General features: G+C 38.1%; 1 non-coding gene across 1 annotated transcript; it reads right to left on the bottom strand.

The window, feature by feature from the left end:
• Positions 1 to 9,508: 9,508 nt before the first annotated feature.
• Positions 9,509 to 9,612, bottom strand: LOC132537833 (U6 spliceosomal RNA). The gene has a single exon (XR_009549258.1). It is a non-coding gene; the product is annotated as a U6 spliceosomal RNA (small nuclear RNA).
• Positions 9,613 to 22,899: the final 13,287 nt, after the last annotated feature.

Raw genomic sequence — 22,899 nt, 5'->3', positions numbered from 1 at the left:
GCAGGGGAGTCACTTCACAGGTGGGGAAGCAGGTCTGCAGGTGTCTCTCTTTCTCTCTCCCTCTGTCTTCCCCTCCTCTCTCCATTTCTCTCTTTTCTCTCTGTCCTAACAACGATGACATCAACAACAATACATACAACAGTAGAAAACAAGGGCAACAAAAAGGGAAAAATAAAAATAAAAAAAAAATATATATATATATAAATTAAAAAAAAAGGGAGTCGGGCGGTAGCGCAGCGGGTTAAGCCCACGAGGTGCAAAGCAAAAGGACCAGCTTGAGGATCCTGGTTCTAGCCCCGGGCTCCCCACCTGCAGGGGCGTGGTTTCACAAGCGGTGAAGTAGGTCTGCAGGTGTCTTTCTCTCTCCATCTCTGTCTTCCCCTCCTCTCTCCATTTCTCTCTGTCCTATCCAACAACGACGACATCAATAGCAACAACAATAATAACTACAACAATAAAAAAAGACAAGGGCAACAAAAGAGAATAAATAAATATATTAAAAAATTAAAAAAAACAAAAAAAGAAATATATCCTGTAATGTCCAGGACAATCTCCAGCACAAAGAATTATCCAGCCTGGAATGTCAACAATGACAAAATGAGAAAGCCTGGAATAGAGAAACATATCATGTGCATATATGAGATCAATATATATTTTTTGAATAAATGAGTTTGTGTGAAATAGGTTGAGAAAAGTAAAACCTACTTATTTAATGTGGGCTTAGCTTCCCTCTTTCTGGAGGGACTTGTTCATAGCTGCCTGGTTATGTTGGGTCATGGAAGCCTTGAACGTTCTAAAACCTATCCATTCTGTAATGTACATTACATTTAGCAACATTTATTTTAAAAAAAGTTTTAGTTACATTACTATCTCCCTTTCTTTATATGATTTCTTGAAATTTAAAATAGTCCAATAGTTATTCTCTTAGTTAATCCCAGGCAAGAAGGTAGCGTAAATCTCCAATACAAATTGTTTGATGTTTGATGACTTTGTTAGCAGTCATGCAGTGGGTTAACATTTTACTCACAGTGTCTCTCACATTCTTCTTCTCCTTCTCCTTCTTTCTCTCCTTCTCCTTCCTTCTCCTTCTCCTCCTCCTCCTCCTTCTTCTTCTCCTTCTTCTTCTCAGCTCTGGTTTATGGTAGTGTGAGAGACTGAATTTAGGACTTTGGAACCTCAAGCATGAAAGTCTCTTAGCAGAACCACTATCTACCCCCACCCTGTCTCAGATTCTTTATTTTGCCCTTCATATAGAAATTGAATCTTCTGAAATCTAATAGCACTCCTTGGAAACATAATTTTATCCTTTTGATTGCTCACTTGTTAAATGAATCATCAATCATCAGTTTCCTGTATGGAGAGAGGCTGTGGGGAAACAGTGTATCTAGAAGCTGCTCATTTTGATGGTGGTCAGTCTGGAACCTTACGGGTGAGCATCTTTGTATGCAGAATCTTCAAGTGTGGCATGCAGAACTTTCTGCAATGTCATATAAAATATAAACAAGATAGTTGTTTTATGAGAATGAGTTCTCAGAGATAAATGAGTATATATATATATTAAAATTCTACAATCCAGAGATGAAAGATAAAATAATCAGATCAAGGGGGTTGGGCGGTGGCGCAGTGGGTTAAGTGCATGTGGCGCAAAGCGCAGGGACCCGCATAAGGATCCCGGTTCGAGCCCCCGGCTCCCCACCTTCAGGAGAGTTGCTTCACAGGCGGTGAAGCAGGTCTGCAGGTGTCTATCTTTCTCTCCCCCTCTCTGTCTTCCCCTCCTCTCTCCATTTCTCTCTGTCCTATCCAACAACCAACAACACCAACAATGGCGATAATAATAACCACAACGAGGCTGCAACAACAAGGGCAACAAAAAGGGGGGAAAAATGGCCTCCAGGAGCGGTGGATTCATGGTGCAGGCACCGAGCCCAGCAATAACCCTGGAGGAGAAAAGAGAAAAAAATAATCAGATCAAATAGTTTTTATCATTTTATTGGGAGGGGGATGATGGTTTACAGCACAGTGATTTTACAGCACATGAGTAAAATTCCTTCTCTCCTCATGACAGGTGTCTGTGAAATGTTTTCACCACCAACTTTGTGTATATCATACACCAGAAAGAACCCTAACACACTCACAGTCCCCCACCCCCAATGGTCCAAGCTGACACTTGTACTAAGTGTGGATAGTAAATATTTTAAGCTATAAAATCTCAACTCTAGCTTATTCAACTCTTGGTTTTTTTATTAATTCATTTTTATCAGAGACTTAATATTTATTTACAAAATTATAAGGTCATATGGATATAACTCCATATAGTTTCCACCACCAGTGTTCTGTGTCCCCATTCCCTCCACGGGAAACTGCAATAGCTCTTCTAGGATCACTGATATGGACTGATTTCTATAACTATTTATCTGTATCTATCCGCGAAGCCAGTCGGCATAGTTATGTACTTTTTCCCCATTTTTCTTAACGGTCCTGCCTCACTTCCTTTCAAGTTCTCCCTGTTATCTATTACTACTCCCAAGAGTCTTTCCTTTTTTCCTCTTCTTTCTCAGATAAGTGAAACTGTGCCTGGCTTCCTCTGGTGTTTTCCAGATTTGCTTTTGTTTCATTGATGGTATAAAAATAAGATTCCTAAATAAATAAATAATAAGATTCCTGGTGATCAGTGTTTCAAGTTATGAATCAAATATTTGGATATACTAATTTCTGATCATTCGCAAAGCTTTCCTCCAGCAGGTGGGGACCAGAGGCTTGAACGCAGGTCCTTATGCGTGGCAGTACATGCACTTAACCAGGTGCAGCACCACCGGTCCTTGTAACTTTTATTTGGGTTAAATACCCTCAGTGTGACTGCTCATTGTTAGTTGTTGAGATTTCCTGCATTCAGATAACACTTTAACTATATAAATTAGGAAAGAAGAGTGATGATTCTATATTACTTTTTCATCTTAGGATAAATTAGTATTTAACATATATATAGTATGTATATTTACTTCAGACATATTTTTTAATTAATTATTTATTTATTTATTTAGCCTCCAAGGTTATTGCTGGGGCTCAGTGCCTGCACCATGAATCCACTGCTCCTGGAGACCATTTTTCCCCCTTTTGTTGCCCTTGTTGTTGTAGCCTTGTTGTGGTTATTATTGTTATTGTTGATGTCGTTTGTTCTTGGATAGGACAGAGAGAAATGGAGAGAGGAGGGAAACACAGAAAGGGGGAGAGAAAGACAGACTCCTGCAGAACTCTTTCACTGCCTATGAAGCGACTCCCCTGCAAGTGAGGATCAGGGGGCTAGAACCGGGATCCCCATGCCAGTCCTTGTGCTTTGCGCCACCTGCGCTTAACCCACTGCACCACCACCCGACCCCCCAAATATCATTAAAAAAATTTTTATATACTTATTTTCCCTTTTGTTGCCCTTGTTGTTGTTTTTATTGTTGTTGTTATTGGTGTTGTTGGATAGGACAGAGAGAAATGGAGAGAGGAGGGGAATACAAAGAGGGGGAGAGAAAGACACCTGCAGACCTGCTTCACCACTTATGAAGTGACTCTCCTGGCGGGTCCTTGCACTTCACACCACGTGTGCTTAACCCGCTGCCCTACCACCCTACTCCCTATTTCAGATATCTTTAAGTATTCTCCATAACATATTGCCTGGAGATTATTTGCCTGATTTTTAAAAAATATTTGAGACATTCAGTTCTAGTCTGTTCAGGTCAGAAATAAAAATGAGTTTAAAATACTGGAAAGTATTTGATAACATATAAAAACATTTTTCTTGGGTGGTCTCCTAAAACTCATCTTTTAAAATTTTCCGTCTTATTATCTATATTTTTAAAGTTTTGACATTACACAAGTGAATTAGAAGAAAGCAAGTTCTCTACAAATTTGTCTAAAGAGAAAGGAGAAATGCAAAAGGTGTTTTACATTTTCTTTTCAGCATTTAATATAGGGATAACTTTCACTGCTGTCTAATAAAATGAACCAAGAGTGAAAAGTTCAAATATTAGACTTTCCTGTAGAGCTGATTTCATTAGGTATTAAGAGCCAACATCAGCGGAATGACAGAAGAGTGTTCATGTTTCTGTCTAGTCTGTGGTGGACTTCTGAGATGGCTACTTGAGGCAAATAAAACTCCCCAGACCAAAATTTTAACCTGCACCTCAGAAATTCAGTGGCCCAAGGTAAAGACCATGCTTCAACTTTTCACTGACTTCCTCTGCTTTTCACCAACTCTTCTCCCTCAAATTGCCTCCTTAAAGCTAAACAAACAAAGACGGCAAAACACCAGACCTCTCAACAAAAGGCAGTTTGTTTTCCACACAACTGTTGTATATAATATATGAAAGTCGCAGTCATAGCAGAAGGAAACTTACATTAAATTAACATTCCCCAAAACAACTTAAAATCAATGGATGTGTTTTCCTTCAGAGAAGTCCATAATTACCTTGGCCTTAGCACAGTAGAAAATAAGAGAGTATTACAGACAGTTTTTTAAATTGACTGTAGTTCAGACCAAGGTCCACATATGCAGTGAATCTTTGTAATGACAAGTAACTATCAGGGACCTACCAAGCCATTTAGCAATTTAAGTGAACCAGACCAGAATTTCTAAGTAGGTTAGAGTAAGTGTTCATTTCTCATGTAGTACCCTGAAGTGATCAGTAGACACAGTTAAAACAGCAGCCTAGAGATTTAACCCTATATATGCAGAATAGGAATACAGATAAATTTGAATTGCAGATAAGCAATGAATTTATTTGAGTCTAAATATGTATTAAAAAGCTACAGTGGGTACATGTATATATATATATGTATATATATATTAAGTGTAAACCTTAACTTTAATTTTTAAAAATATTTTTATTTGTTTATTATTGGATAGAGACAGAGAAATTGAGAAGAGAGGAAAAGAGAGGGAGAGAGACAGAGTGACACCTGCAGCCCTGCTTCACCACTTGTGAAGCTCTCCCCCTCAAGGTAGGGACCAGGGGCTTAAATCTGGGTCCCTGTGCATTGTAGTGTGTTCTCTTAGCCAGGTCTGTCACTGCCTACCCCCGCCCCCAAGTTTAAACTTAACAAGGAATTTTGTATCTTTTTTATTTGTTAAATCTGACAAAACTACCGAAGAAGATATTATTAAATTTAATTGTTATTTATGTATGAATTTGTAAATAGTCCACATGTTTGCTGACAGGATCAGGTAAATAACTGTGCTTGGTATTTTACACAGAATAGGATGCAAACTAATAAGTATCTCAAACTTTTGACAATATATAACAGTGTAGCTAGGACAAAATTCTCAGTGCGTAAAGCAAGAAAAAGCAGGTTGCACATATACTGTGGGAGCTTTTTTTTATTTTTTATCATTTTATGGGGGAATTAATGGCTTACAGTATGGTTGGGTACAATTTCTTACTACCTCATGATAGATATCTGTAAAACACCCCCCCTCGCCAACTTAGGTCCTTTTCCACCATCATCCACCAGGATGCCAAAGCCCCCCCACAAACCCCCTCCCTGTCCTCCTTCTCCAGTGACATTGCATTATAACCTGTTTCAGTTGTAACTCATTAAAAATAAGCATTAACTTTCAATGTTAGAAATTATCTATATATATCTGAGCTCACATTCTGTGGTCATAAGTAGGAACATTCCATAAGCTGCCTCAATATCGACCCATCTTCCTCAGGTGTAGCATAGAGTATGTTGTCCACCCTCCCTTAATAGGATGGAACATTCTTAGTCGTTGATTTAAGTTGAGGGCAAGGTCCTATGGGGCTCCACAAAGGGGTCTATTTTGTTGTTCCTGATAGAAATGACCAGTAACAATGGAGAGAGGGATTTATTCGGGGCCTAGGCCCATCATGTCTGTTTGGGCATCTCAAGACTCCCTAGTTAGAGCCCCAGCTGATGGGGTGGCTTGATAATGACTAAAGGGTCATCATTAAAGTATGCCTGTCTCTTGCCCTTATTCAGCTTTTGCAGTCCTTGCTTTGCTAAGGTTAGCTTTGGCGTGAGTGAGAGAACTGTAACAGGAAATAGGTGAGGAGGATATCTAAGTCTAAGTAGACACTGTTTCATTATGAACTTGATACTGACTCACTACAGACTATTGTGTATTTTTGCCTCAGGTATATATTTCGCCCTAATTTATGGTTACATGTGAACATATGCTCTATCTTACAGGACCTGGTCTATATTTAGGTTTTGGGACTTTGTTAGGAAGTGAACCTCCTGGAATGGAATTAGAGAATACTATGAAAGGGAAGATCTCACCTGAGTAATGAGGCTGAAGGGTTGACATTCCATGCCTGAAGTTTCTGGACACAGTCTGAAGTGAAGCATGTTGAAGTGGTACTCGTTGCATTGATTAGGTTGGGATCAGCAGATGCAATATCATTTGGTATGACTTGAGAGAAGCATGCAGAAAAGTGAGCCCCACCCTAGAGGTTCCAGGACTGGGGGAAATATAGGCTCTATAGAGGAAGAAGGAGGTTCCTGCTGTCTTAGGGTTAAGAAGACAATAGTTAGTTATTGCTATAATTGCATTATTTGGCAATTGGGTTAACTTTGAAAAATCCCTTTGTTAGGATTTGCTGTATCATACACAACATCACCATAATTTATGTCCTTTGATCTTATTTGTATATAGCTGTGCCACCGGTTGCTTCTATTCTCCCTGGTCTAGGCTTTTGAAATTTCTCATTTTTCTATGTGATGTGCAGCAGATTTCATAGTTTTCTGGAATAAATTATTATATATTAAATTTTATTCACTAAAAAGATGCCTCACCTTATTCTTTATTGGCATTTCTAAATTTAGAACTAGGATATAAATTGCAAAATCAGGTAAGAAATAAGATACATTCCTTTTTTATTTCAAAAACTGTAATTGGAGATTTTAAAGATGGTTAGAAAGCTCTACCCCTGTTTTTAAAAATCCCACTTGAAGAAGATAGTCAAGCAAGATGGAGAACTAGGATTGGAAAGGCTCGAAACTCTGGAGCTTGCTACGGTAGTCCAGGAAAACTAGAGCAGGCAGCCCATTTGATCCAGAAGCAGAGGCAACCAAAGTCAAGAACTGGAACTCTGCCAGCGACTGAAGCATGTGAATGCCAAAGGAGAAGCCAAGAAAATGAGTCAAGGATTAGTGTATAGAGAAAGCAGTAGAGGTAACAGGAGACAAGAACAGATGAAGTAGTTTCTAGGGCTATCTCCATAGCTTCTGGATATTGTCTCTTGAGCATGATAATGCCTTGTGCAATTCTCCAAGCATGAGCTCACTACTTAGTGCCTTATAGGTAATTTTCTACACCTGATACACAATCCCAGACTAATCTTCTGCCCTGGAAAATATAAAGACTTGGTGTGGAAACCGAGGAATGTTGGCATCTGAATTATCTGGGTTGTCATTACAGAGTATCCCATCTTTTTTGGTTCATTTCTTAAACCTGTGTCCATCCACTTCCCCCAGCCACTGCCTTGGCACTGAAAAGAACCTGTCCGAGCCTAAAAAACAGATTCATGTTTCTAATCTATTGTTTTGGAAGTAGTAGAAGTAAGATTCCAGATGGACTGTGGAATCTAACAATTTACAGATCAGAAACATGAGGTACAGCGTATTCATCTCAAGCCTGGTAGGAGCCATAGGAAAGAAAAAGGCCTTGTTACCTGAATCTCAGAACTAAGGAAGACTGGAGATTTACCTGGTCTTTCAATGGCCAGTTAGAGGGGTAGCCCATCAGGATCACTAGAAGTGGTTCATCACTCTGATAGTTCAATGATATCTTATTTCTGTGTATCAGAGGGAGATATATTGTTGAACTTCAGTGCTGAGAGCTCATGTGGAGTGCCATTTACTTTTTAACCTGACTCACAGCTAGTTTTTTGACCCCAGTGTGGATAATGCTTAGAACTGAGGTTCTCACAATGTTTTAAACAATAAAATTTTAGGTGTGATTTATTTTTGTCACACTACAAACTCTTTGAATTCTAGAAAAGAAGAATGGAAGGCAAAATTGATATAATTTGTCAGTCTACTGCTCTAAGAGTGTAGCTGGTCCCTTCTGATTGTGGCTTCTTTATTTGGAAGAGAGATTGTCAGAAGACAGTCCTCTGCGAAAGAAGCATTCATTGGTCAGTCTTCTCAAGACTACTGTACCATAAAGTTTCTGTCTAGGCATGTGACTTTTTTTACACTTTAAAGTCTCATATCACTAGCTAAGTAAACACTGTGATCTTAAGTCATTTACCCTGCAATTTCAATCCCTTTCTTTAAGTAATGTACACCAAATCATTTCTAAGTGTTTGCATAAGAAATAAGAGGGCTTAATAGAAGAAAAATAGACAAAATAAAGGAAAGAGCAAGATTAGTTCAATCAGTCCTTGCAGAAAGAGTGGACTTATTTTATTTCTTTTTGTAATCCTCACATCTTGAAAGGACAGTATCAAACACATGACTTGGTGTTCAGAAAAAGAAAGAGATATCACCTGCCCAGAGTTCTGCTTCTCATTTGTCAATGGATGCTAGAGTTCTGGGGTGGAGGAGAACCCCAGAATGTTCTTGGTGGAAATAAAATATTCAATATTTTATAATAACTCTTTAGGGTGGAAGAAAGATGGGCAGTGATAAAGTTGTAGGCTGGTCCAGCATAAATTGGTCTACTTGTACCCTTCTTTGGGTTAATAGGACCAGTGCACCCTCACTGCAGGATATTATGACAGATACTATCTAGTCTGACTAATTGAGAGAGGTCCTCTCCTTGAATATGGGGAGAAACTCCTAATCAATAGAATCCAGCAAAGATAAAGGAATTTTTTAGAGGTCTGGGAGGTGGCACAGTCGCTATAGCACTAGACTCTCAAGCCTGAGGTCCTGAGTTCAATCCCCAGTAGCACATGTACCAGAGTGATGTCTGGTTCTCTTTCTCTCCTATTTTTCTCATTAATAAATAAAAACCTTTTTTAAAAAGGAATTTTTCAGATATAATTTAGGTTCCTAATCAGTTGACTTTGAATTAATCAAAATAGTGATTCCATTGGGTTAGCCTAACTTACTCAAGCGAACCTTTTAAAAATAGGGTCTTAGCCTTTTCCAAAGACAAAAAGTCCAACCAGCAAATTTTTTATTTCCCTTTCCCCCTCCCACCGTTTCAAGCTTTTAAGAAGCAAACTGAAATGAATCCTTCAGTGCCAACGCAATAAAATCCCACCAACAATCTGACAGAGTTTGGATGGTCATACTTCCCTAGCAGAATCTGCTTGATATGATGGCTTCATTCTTGTGAAACCCTAGCCACAGAACCCAGATAGAGATAATCTAGATTTGGTGGCCTTCAGAATCAGTGAAATAATAAATATATACAATTTTAAATTTCTAAATTTGTGGAGATTTGTAATGCAACAGTAGAAAACCAATACAAATATCAAACAGGATCCTCCTTTTTTTTTTTAGTCTTTTTTTTTTAAAGAACTGCTTTATTAATATAAAGTGAGACAAAAATATGGAATGCTTCACAAATTTGTGTGTCGTCCTTGTGCAGGGGCCATGCTAATATTCTCTGTATTATTCCAATTTTAGTATATGTGCTGCCGAAAGTGAGCCTCAAAATGGATCATATTTAAGATCTAAGATATACGTGAGCGGAGACACCAATGTAGCTTGACCTTGAATTAGAGAACTCTGATGGCTGATTCTGATAAGGGCAGCTGTATTTAACATGATGAAGATTAAAAGGTAGATTTTGTACAAAGAAGAGATTGTTCCTTTTCATGAGTAGTCATTGTGCTTATACAAAGTCAGTAATTATATATTTTTTGTTAAGCTGCCATAATTAGAATACAATTACAAGAAGTATTAACTTTCAGGAATAATTTATATTTTCACTTTTCCTTCTGTTCTCAAAACACAAAATATGTATAATATTCCTCCCCCAAGTAATAATAACATTGCAAATCCTCAAGTGTCCACCATGCATCTTAAGAAAAATAACATAGTTGGGAGTCAGGTGGTAGCGCAGCGGGTTAAGCTCACAGAGCGCGATGCACAAGTAAATAATTTAAAAAAAGAAAAGGAAAATAACATAGTTGATCTCTTTCAAGTTTCCTTTCCCTTGATGCATACCAGATAAGGATAACTACTACTCTAAGATTTGTGTGCATTATTTCCTTGCTTTTTGTTACACTTAGAATGTATGGAGATATATAGGTTGTATATACATATACATACATATATAAATATATATATATTTAAATATGTTATGTATGCGGGTAGATATCTGTAAAGTTATATATTCCTGAGAATGTTATTAAGTGTTGTATACCTGTGAACTTTAAAAGGAATCATGTGTTTCTGTTAATTAATCCTTTCTTAAATAAAAAAAAAAATTTTTAAAGGAATCATGTGGTACATATTTTGCTACAGCTACTTATTTTTTAATTTTATTTATAAAATGGAAACACTGACAAGACCATAGGATAAAAAGGGTACAGTTCTCACCACCAGACTTCTGTATCTCATCCCCTCCCCTGATAGTATTCCTATTCTTTATCCCTCTGGGAGTATGGACCCAGGGTCATTCATGGGGTGCAGAAGGTAGGAGGTCTGGCTTCTGTAATTGCTTCCCCTGCTGAACGTGGGCGGGTGTTGACAGGTCAATCCATACTCCCAGCCTGTCTCTCTTTCCCTAGTGAGGCATAGCTCTGGGGAAGTGGGGCTCTAGGACATATTGGTGGGGTCCTCTGCCCAGGGAAGTCCAGTTGGCATCATGGTAGCATCTGGAACCTGGTGGCTAAAAAGAGTTAACATATAAAGCCTTACAAATTATTGACTAATCATGAGGCTGGAATATTGCAGATGAAGATTTGGTGTCTCCATTTTGTCCTTGTTGTTGTATAGGACGGAGAGAAATGGAGAGAGGAGGGGAAGACAGAGAGTGCAAGAGAAAGACACCTGCAGACCTGCTTCACCACCTGTGAAGCAACTCCTCTGCAGGTGGGGAACCGGGGGCTCGAACTGGGATCCTTACACCAGTCCTTGTGCTTTGTGCGCTTAACCTGCTGCGCTACCGCCCGACTCCCAACATTTCTTTTTGAGATCCTTTCACATCACACAGACCTACAAAGTGTCCTACTGCATGCACTTTTCACAATGTATTCACTCAGTTACCTATAGAGAGACATGTCATTTGTCTTTTGGTGTGTTTTTGCTATTATCTAATATTCTTATTAATATTCTTGTACCACTTTCCTAGAGCACAAATACAATAATTTTTCTAAAACAGCGTTTTTCATCTTGTTAAACATGATATCACAAATATAAATTGACATTCGTTCAAACACTGAAACAAGTCAATGGGCTGCTGTCATCAAAGGCAACTGGCCCAGGATTCCCAGATATTCTGAGGGAAAAAGGGAATAAAGACTTGACTTGCCGATTGCCAAAAGAACAGTGTAAAGGAGTCTCAGCTTCATGGACAGTAATTCAGACTAGAATAGCCAGATGGACAATTGAAACTGGTTTGCAAACATTCCTTCCAGCTATGTTCTTGGGCAGCAGTGAGTGAAGGTCCCTCCATTTGCTAACACGTTGCATTGCCAGAATAATTTAATATAATAATTTAATGTTGCCTTCATTTTTTGCACTTCTTTTTATATGTTATACATGCTAGAGTCATGCATTCGATCTTGCAGACCTGACCTACAACCAACCACAAACTTGTAAGCTTAAACAAGAACAAAAATCTTATGCAGTTCTGGAGGTCAAAAAGTTTGTTGTCAGCATGATTAGTTCCTCTTGACACCTGGAGGAGATGCTACTCCTGCCTCCGCCCTAGTTTCCCAGAGCTGCCAGCAGTCCTTGGTGATGCTTGGCTTGTAGAAAGAAGCACCACTGCAATTTCTACCTCCAGTACAGAGCCTTCTCTTTTTGTGGTTGTTTTTGTGTTTTCTCAAGCCTTCCTTATTAAGATACCAGTCATTGGATTTACATATATACTAATCCATTATTACTTCATCTTAAATAATTATACCTGCAAAAACCTCTTCCTAAGAAATTATTGTCACATTTTAAGGCTCTAGTTGGATATCAATTTTGCCAGAACACGCATGTGTACTATTTTTTATATATTGATAGTCTGTTCATATTTTTGTGCACTTTCTCTTTTTCTCATGGTCATATTCTTCTAGGTTTGGCAAGATAATTATTCATAACAAATACTAGCTTTTTGTAAATTGCTTAATAATATTATTTCAGTTTTTATTGTCTTTAATTTCTATAGTGCACTTGGGATTTAAGTCATACTTTCAAACTCATGTGGTAAAAGGAAGGTATGTTTTTTTTTAATGTACTTGTATAATTGTCATTCTGTTATTTGAATTATTCTTGAAATATTCTTTTTATTTTTCTAGTGATTTAAGATGCTTTTTAAATAATATACTAAATATCCATATTTATATGAGGTCTCTCTTTTTTTGGATCTTTTTGTTTTTTTTAAATTTTTTTATTTTATTTATAAAAAGGAAACACTGACAAAGCCATAGGATAGGAGGGATACAACTCCACACAATTCCCACCACCCAATCTCCATAACCCACCCACTCCCATGATAGCTTTCCCATTCTCTAGCCCTTCGGGAGCATGGACCCAGGGTCATTGAGGGTTGCAGAAGGTAGAAGGTCTGGCTTCTGTAATTGCTTCCCCGCTGAACATGGGCGTTGACTGGTCGGTCCATACTCCCAGTCTGCCTCTCTCTTTCCCTAGTAAGGTGTGTCTCTGGGGAAGCTGAGCTCCAGGACACATTGGTGGGGTCTTCAATCCAGGGAAGCCTGGCCAGCATCCTGGTGGCATCTGAAACCTGGTGATTGAAAAGAGAGTTAACATATGAAGCCAAACAATTTGTTGAGCAATCATGGATCCCAAGCTTGGAATAGTGGAGAGGAAGTGTTAGGGAGGTACTCACTGCAAACTCTAGTGTACTACTGCTTTCCGGTATATATTTTGCAGTAGTTTATGGATATGTGTGCACATAAGCTCTCTCTCACAGAAACTGGTGTATATCTAGGTTTTGGGACTTTGTTAGAAAGTGAACTACCTGAGATGAAATTAGAGTGTACAATAAAAGGAAAGGTCTCACCCGAGTAATGAAGCTGAAGTGTTGTCATTCCACACCTGAAGTCTCTGGACACAGTCTGAAGTAAAGCATGTTGAGGTGGCAATCGTTGCTTTGGTTAGGTTGTGATCAGCGGATGCAATATTATTTGGTTTGGATTGGGAGATGCATATGGGAAAGTGGGCCCTATCCAAGGGTTCCAGGACTGGGGGAAGTAGGGGCTCTATAGTGGAGATGTGAGGTTCCTGCTGTCTTAGGGTTCAAAAAGACAATCGATAGTTAATGTTATCATCACATTATTTGTTAATTGGGTTAACTTTGAAAAGTCCTTTTGTTATGGTTTGCTGTACAGTATCCAGTATCTTGTATATAGCTGTGCTATTGGATGCTTCTAATCTACTTGGTCTAGGCTTTTGAGAGAGTCCGCGTTATCAAATACACACCCTATATATTAAAAGGATTCAGTTTGTGTTTTGAGAAACTTTGAGACATACAACTGATTTTTCCCCTCTCATATTAATTAACTACTGATTTATATGTCTACATTTTGCTAGGAGTGTACATCAACACCATTCCCACCACCAAAGGACTGTGACCCATCCCTCCCGCCCACTGCCACCCCCCACTGGCCCAGGAAGCTACATGTCTACCCCTCACCACTGGGTTTTTACTTTGGTGCCCTACTTACAATTTGATCAGGTCCTGCTTTTAGTTTCCCTTTCAGATCTTCTTACTCAACTTCTGTTGATGAGTGGGATCATCCCATACTCATCTTTATCTTTCTGACTTAGTTCACTTAACATAATTCCTTCTAGCTCTGTCCAAGATGGGTCAGAGAAGGTGGGTTCATTGTTCTTGATAGCTAAACCCTGTGGTGAGGGGTAGACATGCATCTTCCTGGGCCAGTGGGGGGTGGGAGTGGGTGGGAGGGATGGGTCACAGTCTTTTGGTGGTGGGAATGGTGTATATGTACACTCCTAGCAAATGGAGACATATAAATCAGTAGTTAATTAATATGAGAGACGGAAAATCAGTTGTATGTCTCAAAGTTTCTCAAAACACAAACTGAATCTTTTTAATATATAGGATGAGTATTTGATATGCGGACTCTCTCAAAAGCCTAGACCAAGTAGATTAGAAGCATCCAATAGCACAGCTATATACAAGATACTGGATACTGTATAGCAAACCATAACAAAAGGAATTTTCAAAGTTAACCCAATTAACAAATAATGTGATGATAACATTAACTATCGATTGTCTTTTTGAACCCTAAGACAGCAGGAACCTCACATCTCCACTATAGAGCCCCTACTTCCCCCAGTCCTGGAACCCTGGACAGGGCCCACTTTCCCGTATGCGTCTCCCAATCCAAACCAAATAATATTGCATCCGCCGATCACAACCTAACCAACGCAACGATTGCCACCTCAACATGCTTCACCTCAGACTGTGTCCAGAGACTTCACGTGTGGAATGACAACCCTTCAGCTTCATTACTCGGGTGAGACCTTTCCTTTTATAGTACACTCTAATTTCATCTCAGGTAGTTCACTTTCTAACAAAGTCCCAAAACCTAGATATACACCAGTTTCTGTGAGAGAGAGCTTTGTTCACACGTATCCATAAACTACTGCAAAATATATACCGGAAAGCAGAAGTACATTAGAGTTTGCAGTGAGTACCTCCCTAACACTTCCTCTCCACTATTCCTAGCTTGGGATCCATGATTGCTCAACAAATTGTTTGGCTTCGTATGTTAACTCTCTTTTCAATCACCAGGTTTCAGATGCCACCAGGATGCTGGCCAGGTTTCCCTGGATTGAAGACCCCACCAATGTGTCCTGGAGCTCAGCTTCCCCAGAGACACACCTTACTAGGGAAAGAGAGAGGCAGACTGGGAGTATGGACCGACCAGTCAACGCCCATGTTCAGCGGGGAAGCAATTACAGAAGCCAGACCTTCTACCTTCTGCAACCCTCAATGACCCTGGGTCCATGCTCCCAGAGGGCTAGAGAATGGGAAAGCTATCATGGGAGGGGGTGGGTTATGGAGATTGGGTGGTGGGAATTGTGTGGAGTTGTACCCCTCCTACCTTATGTTATTGTTCATTAATCCTTTCTTAAATAAAAAATTAAAATATATGTGTATATATGTACAATTTCATCAGATAAATGATTAATACATTTTTATTACTTCAAATATTTGCTTTTAAATTGGTGTTGAATTATGTCAAATTGTCTTTCTGGCATACATGGTCATGATTGCACACACTTTTCCCTAATTTATTTATTAGCATGATCTATTTGATTCACGATTCCCCAGTATTGAAACACTCACTGGATTTGAATGTAGTACTGGGTTTTCTTTGCTATTTTATTTAATATTTCACATCAATGGCTTATGTCTGTGTGGGTGTACATATATGTGCATGAAAGCAATGTTAAACTTAGCTCATGGAAACAATAGGGAAGTTATACTTCTTTGTTGATATCTTGACACACTTAAAGTAGCATTAAGATTATTTGGTGTTCAGATTTTTATCATATTCCTTTTTCATAGCATTTGTTCTGATGAAGAAAGTTTTTGACAATTTGTATGCATTAAAATCCCAAAATACTTTTTTTTTTAGCTATTACCCTTTTTATTTCTTATTTTGTATGTTAACATAGTTCTTATTTCTCAGCTAATTTCTTTGCCTATCTTGAATTTCTCAGGAATGGACTCTATTAAGTCTCACAGCTCAATTAATGCTTGCCTTTGTAACTTTTTTATTTTCGTTTCTTTTAAATTTTTTATTATCTTTATTTATTCATTGGATAGAGACAGCGAGAAATCCAGAGGGAAGGGGGGAGAGAGGGGAAGAAAGAGAGACACCTGCAGCACTGCTTCACCACTTGCAAAGCTTTCCCTCTGCAGGTGGGGACAAGGGGCTCAAGCCTGGGTCCTTGCTCATTGTAATATGTATGTTCAACCAGGTGTACCACTACCCAGCCCCCCTTAAGTAATTTTTTCCACTTTGATTTTCTTTGCTTTGTTGACCTTTTTTCTCTTATTTTTGAATTGTTTGTGTTAATTTTTATTGCTACATGTATTTAATGCTATAGATGTCTTTGAGAACTGTTTTAGTTTTGTCCTATAGAGTCTGGACACATGTCACTCCTTTTACCAAAATATGCATGTGTTTTCTCTTGCTGTGTGACACATTAGCACCAACTAGTGGTTTGAAATAACATGTATTTGTTCTGTCACAATGTCTGTGGGTCAGAAGTCTAGGCATGGCTCAGCTGGCTTCTTTGTTCAAGGTCTCCTCAGGGTTTCAGCCAAAGTGTCAACTGGGCTGCATTCTCTCTAGAGCCAGGGGATCGTTTCCAGTTCATGGCTAATGGCTGAATTCAGTTCCCTGTGGTCCTGAGACTGAAGTCTCCACTTTCTTGCTGTCTGTTAGCCAGTGTGGTTTGCTCAGAGCCTCTGCAGTTACTGGCCATGTGGGCCCTTCAGAGGGCCTCTTCCAGATGGCAGTTTACTTTGAAGAGAACATGATGATCTACTAAGACAAAATCATTTTGTTTTTGTTTTTTCAATTTTTATATATTTCTGAGAGAGAAAACAATAAACTACAACATCAGTCCAGTACATGTGGTGTCAACAGTTGAACTTAAGACATTGAGTTTACATGTCCTGCACTCTGTTACTGCACCACCTCTCCAGCCACCAGAATCTTGTGTAATGTCTTTACAGTAAAGTCGAATTGAGAGTAGCTGTCCCATCATCTTTGTCATATTCTGTTGGTTGGAAGCAAATCTCAGATTCAGCCTAAGTGCAAAGAGAGGAGATTAAGCCAGGTATGACTTTACAAGGTGATCTTAAAGGGAACCATTTTGGTTATGTTGCCTTATCTTTATAGGCAATTTTTCTGCTCTCTGTAACTGGTCTTAGGTACTTTTAATTCTCTGTTCTGCAGCTTCACTGTGATAATTCAGGAGCAGATCTGATTTCATTATTATCTTGAGAGCTGATCCTTATGTTTCCTGAAATCAGATTTGCATTTTACAGTAATTCTGGAAATTCACGGATATTTTCTTTTCCAACATTGCCACAAAGTTGCTTTCAAGTTGATATCAGATAAATTTATTTTCTTAGATGAATTTCCCAGGAATGTAAAATAATTAATGTAAATTTTATTTCTTTACCTGAGAGAGCAGTTTATTTTCAATTCTCACAGGGAACTATTATTACTACTTTTTCTTTTTTTTTTTTTGCACCCAGAATTCCAAACACAAATTTTCTTTTTTATTTAAGGATTCACCACTCTAGGCTAACTCTTTCAGGTAGAATGAGTGAGACAGAGAGAGCAAGAGAAGGACAGTGTAGCACCAAATTTTTCCTCAGTGCTCCAAGCAGACACTCCTTGGTGAATTATCTTGCTGGATTGTGTCAAATTTTTCTTTTAGTGACAGGGTAGCCCAATTTGGTCAACATTTTCACAAAAGAAATAGTCTACTTGGCAATGCCAGCTTTGTGTTATCTTACTTTGGACAGATCCTATGTTTTGTGTACTGTTCTTCTTCGTTCAGCCATTGATGCTCAATGATATATGTTCACATATTCATAGCATTGTAATTTATTCCAGGCTAGCTTTATTGTCTACTTTTTCTTACTAGCCTAGAGTCAGTTTGTGGTTTTTGCTTTATTAGTATTATTTTTGTGTGTGTGTGAGATTCTTTTTTGGTTTGGCTTTTGATTAGTTACTTGGCTTGGTTTTGTACTTTTTTTTACTTTCTTGTGATTTACAAATACATTTAATAATATTTTTACCATAATTTGCCCTGTGTCTTAGTATTTTACAGTGTAGAAATATTTTAGAAAATAGTCATATTGTTGATGTGGCAATGCACATTTCTGAACCGTTTTTAATCATCGGTCTTAATCTAACCTTGGCTTTCTTCTGAAGATTAAGTTGAACACTTCTTTATATTCACTGTGAATAGTCATATTGCATTTCTAAAGTTTTTCTTCAGCGGGTCTAATTCTTTCATGTTGCAGAAAGTTTATTGTGTGACAAAGATCTCTCATTTGTTCATTTCTTCAAAGAGGGAGAACATCTTTTAGCAATATTTTTTTTCTCTTGATTATTCCTTTATTGTGGAGTCAGGGGTAGATGTAAAAGTGGCTTCTACAACCAGTATTTAAACTGTTCTTTTACAAAACAGCTTAAATGTTTTCTTATCACTTTTAATAAAAATATAAATTTATTTTTGTCATGACTTTTCCTCTTGACCTTATAATAATCTAATTTCTACCACATGTATGAAAATTACAATAACTACCAACTGTCAGGGATAAATATATTTTAAGTTATGATAGAAATCCATCTGGAAAGAACTTTATCACCTGAAAAGTTGCTCCTGTCTTTACATTATATAAAGTCCTAAAATACAGCCCAACTTCAGTGTACATAGATTATTTTGGTGTGCTTAATAAAATCTCTTACTCATTATTTACACATTTCTTTGACTTCTATAAGGTAGATCACTTCCAGTTTTACATTTTTTTGGTTTTTAAATCTGTATTTTATTTTTAATTGAGGTAACACTGGTTTATAAGACTTTTATGTTTTAGGGGCACAAATTCACACCTCTCCCCGCTTGTGTTCACACTCACTGCCAAACTACCAATATCTCTCACTAGTCTACTGGAGCCCCCTCAATCCTTATGAGCTCAGTTTCTTATATATATATATATATATATATATACATATATATATGTATATATATATATATTTACTTATTCTCCCTTTTGTTGCCCTTGTTGTTTTTCATTGTTGTTGTAGTTATTATTTTTGTTGTTATTATTGATGTCATCATTGTTAAATAGGACAGAAAGAAATGGAGAGAGGAGGGGAAGACAGAGAAGGGAAGAGAAAGATAGACACCTGCAGACCTACTTCACCGCCCGTGAAGCGGCACCCTTGCAGGTGGGGAGCCAGGGGCTGGAACTGGGATCCTTCCATAGGTCCTTGCGCTTTGCGACACATGCGATGAGCTCACTTTTAATACTTTTGAAAAAAATGTAGTTATTTCACAAGAGAATGTAATGGAGGGAGGGAGAAAGAGGGAGACAGAGAGAGAGAGAGAGAGAGAGAGAGAATGAACACATTGGTCTGCTGTCAGATGCCCCTGTTGGGAATCAAAACCTGGACTCCATACATGCAAGTCCTATACTCTACCTGCTGAACCACCTTCCCAGCTGCCCCACTTTGTGCATTTTTCAAAGCACCTGGGGGAGCAGGTAGAATAACACTTGGATAGTGTACCTGCAATTTGCAATACAGATTTGAACTTTCCCTACAGCATGGAAGGAAGCTTTGTTTTTGTGGTATCTGTCTAACCTACCTACCTACCTATCTGTAAAATTTATACTAGAGAATCCCTAGAGATGGGAAACAACAACAACAACAACAAGGAACAGAGAAACAAGCACCTAAACAAAACATAAAGATGAATCTAACTAATCATTTTAAAATCATGTTTCATATGTGTCTGTTAAAGTGCTTTCAGCTTCAGGAGGCATCAGAAGACTGGACACATACTGAATTGGATTGGATTTTAAATTATAATTTACTTATGTGCTGATTATTTCCAGACCTAGTTTAATTTCTTTCATGTTTGGGTCTTTAGAATTTTTCTGACTTATACATTTTTCTTTTATTGTTATTTTAATATTGACGTTATAAATGACAATTTTGACATTTGTTAACTTTCCTAGAGATGTATAAATAGCTTCTTTGGCTGTCCAGCCCAATGTTACATTTCTTTAATTCACTGTCCATACTTTCTTTCCCTTTCCCTTTTATTTTTCTATGATCATACTATAGATGTCACAGTATCCAGCATTTTTCATTGTTTTCCTTCTAGTGATAGTACTTAGATATATCCTACTGTGATTTTCTTTATCTTATGATTCATCAACTTCTTCCCAATATCTCTCGTATAGCATGACATATAGAAGTGTGTAGATTTTACATAAGCAATGAGTAGTATTTAGTTATAATCCATGCTATTTTATAATCAAATGTATTGGCCTATTGTTTAATACAATTATGACTTTCAAATTACATCTTCTTATCTTGAATTCATGTCTATATTTAGGTAATCTTAAACTGGAAAGAACATAATTTAAATGGCATAATAATTTGATTTTTTTTGCTATAAAAGTGAATCATTTATTTTAAGTGTAACAGAGGTTACGCATTGAATATGTACCTTAAAGTGAGCTATATTTGGCCACTGTCAGGATAATACTAAAATATCTAACATGATTGTGGAGCTTCTTCTCTAAAAGGGATTAACAGAGCATGGAGTTCTGTGTGTCTCATACCTTTATTGTTCAAACATTCAGTCTGGGGTGATGATTCCCATGCAAAGCTTAACAGACACTAAGAGAATGTGTGCCCGGGGCCAGGTGGTGTTGCACCTGGTTGAGCGCACATGTTAAGCTGTGCACGCACCCATGGTCCTCACCTACAGGGGGAAAGTTTCATGAGTAGTGAAGCAGGGCTGCAGGTGTCTCTCTGTCTCTCTCCCTCTCTATCTTCCCCTTCCCTCTTGATTTCTGACTGTCTCTTTCCAATAGATAAATAAAGGTAATAAGAAATAATAAAAAAATAAAACTTTTGCATTAAAAAAAGAGAGAGAGAAAATGTGTGCCCTCAAATATTACTCTAATGGCTTTAGTTCCCATCCTACGTGCACAAAGCTAAATATGAACAAAATGAGGCAAAAACTGTTTCTTTGCTAAAGACTTCTAGCAAATTTACCTCAGAGTGAAAAGGGGCAAACGCTAGAAGAAGAAGAGTGAAAAGGAAAACAAAACTGCCCAGGGGTTTCTTGAACCTGTCCTTTGCTCTCCAGCGGCCACAACCAGGTATCTTGGAGACTTTGTTACAGTGCTTAGGCATTTGGGGCATGATCTCACCCTCTGAGAAGTGCAGCAATAAGCCCTGGGAACTAGAGGAGATTAGAGGAAAATAGCTTCAGGCTAGCATCCACATAACTACAGCCACAGAGTTTAGTGGGGGGGCTAAAGGGAAAAGATGATCTAGAGGATTTTGTACCTTCCTTTATTTGTAATTTCCTCTCATTCATTATTTAATATATCTTTAATTCAATAGGCTTTGAAGGGCAGCGGTTACCAGAATTGATCATTCTCATGCTTTGTATGGGTTTTTCATTTTTTCTGTGGGTCTAAGAAATTTAATGTAGAATATCAGCTATAGAGATTATTTATAAAACCTACAAACATACACACCCTGAAAATTAAAAGACCAGCGAGTATATTTTCAGTTGTTTTGACCATCTTAGAATTTTCAACATTGGAATACATATTTGACAGATATTTCCCACTGTCAGCTGTGATGTTTTAGTGCGTTGCTTTCCACTGGTAACCGTTAAAGCCATGATTATTTATAATAGTAGCAAATGTATTACCAGAGCTTTCTGTGGAGGAAATGGTTTTAACATCTTAACTCTTTAGCATTTCTCTGTAGTTCTATTTTTAAATTGCTCCGTGAAGTTCATTGACCCTATTTCTTGGCTCTCTTACTGAAGAACATTTATCAATGTAGTTCTGTTAACCAAAAGTTAAAACTGCATTCTTTCAAAAGAGAAGAAAAGCATATATTCTTCAGGAATACTGCTAGACAAGAGAACTCAAATTTGAATATTAAATTTGTATTTGAATTGAGTAGTTTGCTTATATTTCATACTTCTTGTATATTACAATACTTGTTTCTGTGTCAGATGCTTTACTGAATTTCAGAAAACTGAGTATGTTAATGATGACATGCCTTTTAAAAAATATTTATTGGGAGTCGGGCTGTAGCGCAGCGGGTTAAGCGCAGGTGGCGCAAAGCACAAGGACCGGCATAAGGATCCCGGTTTGAACCCCGGCTCCCCACCTGCAGGGGAGTCGCTTCACAGGCGGTGAAGCAGGTCTGCAGGTGTCTATCTTTCTCTCCTCCTCTCTGTCTTCCCCTCCTCTCTCCATTTCTCTCTGTCCTATCCAACAATGACAACAACAACAATAACTACAACAATAAGACAACAAGGGCAACAAAAGGGAATAAATAAATAAAATAAAAAAAAAATATTTATTTATTTATTCCCTTTTGTTGCCCTTGTTGTTTTATTGTTGTAGTTATTATTGTTGCTGTTACTGATGTCATTGTCGTTGGATAGGACGGAGAGAAATGGAGAGAGGAGGGGAAGACAGAGAAGGGGAGAGAAAGATAGATACCTGCAGACCTGTTCACCGCCTGTGAAGCGACTCCCCTGCAATTGGGGAGCTGGGGGCTTGAACCGGGATCCTTATGTCAGTCCTTGTGCTTGGTGCCACATGCACTTAACTCACTGTGCTACCGCCTGACTCCCGATCACATGCATATGCGTATGCATATGTATATGTATATATATATATATATATATATATATATATACTTTTTTTTTTTAAGATACCACAGAAACAATTAAATGAATCCCTATTAGCAATGGATTTGTAGTGCAGGCACTGAGCCCCAGCAATAATCCTGGAGGAAAAAAAAAATCAAGAATGTCCTATTCTATCCTGTGTAATGTATACTGAGACTGTTTTCTGGTATATACCATGTCCTCCAAAGAATTCATTATGATTCCTTGTAACAACTTGACACACCACTGTTCATGCCCAGTTCAGGAAAGTCTACAATAGCCCATAATGGGCTGATTTTGACTATGGTGACA

This window comes from Erinaceus europaeus, chromosome 3 (assembly GCF_950295315.1).
Source record: "Erinaceus europaeus chromosome 3, mEriEur2.1, whole genome shotgun sequence".
Lineage (NCBI taxonomy): Eukaryota > Metazoa > Chordata > Mammalia > Eulipotyphla > Erinaceidae > Erinaceus > Erinaceus europaeus.
Note: the sequence above shows the minus strand (reverse complement) of the source record. Positions and strands in the feature narration are given on the sequence as shown.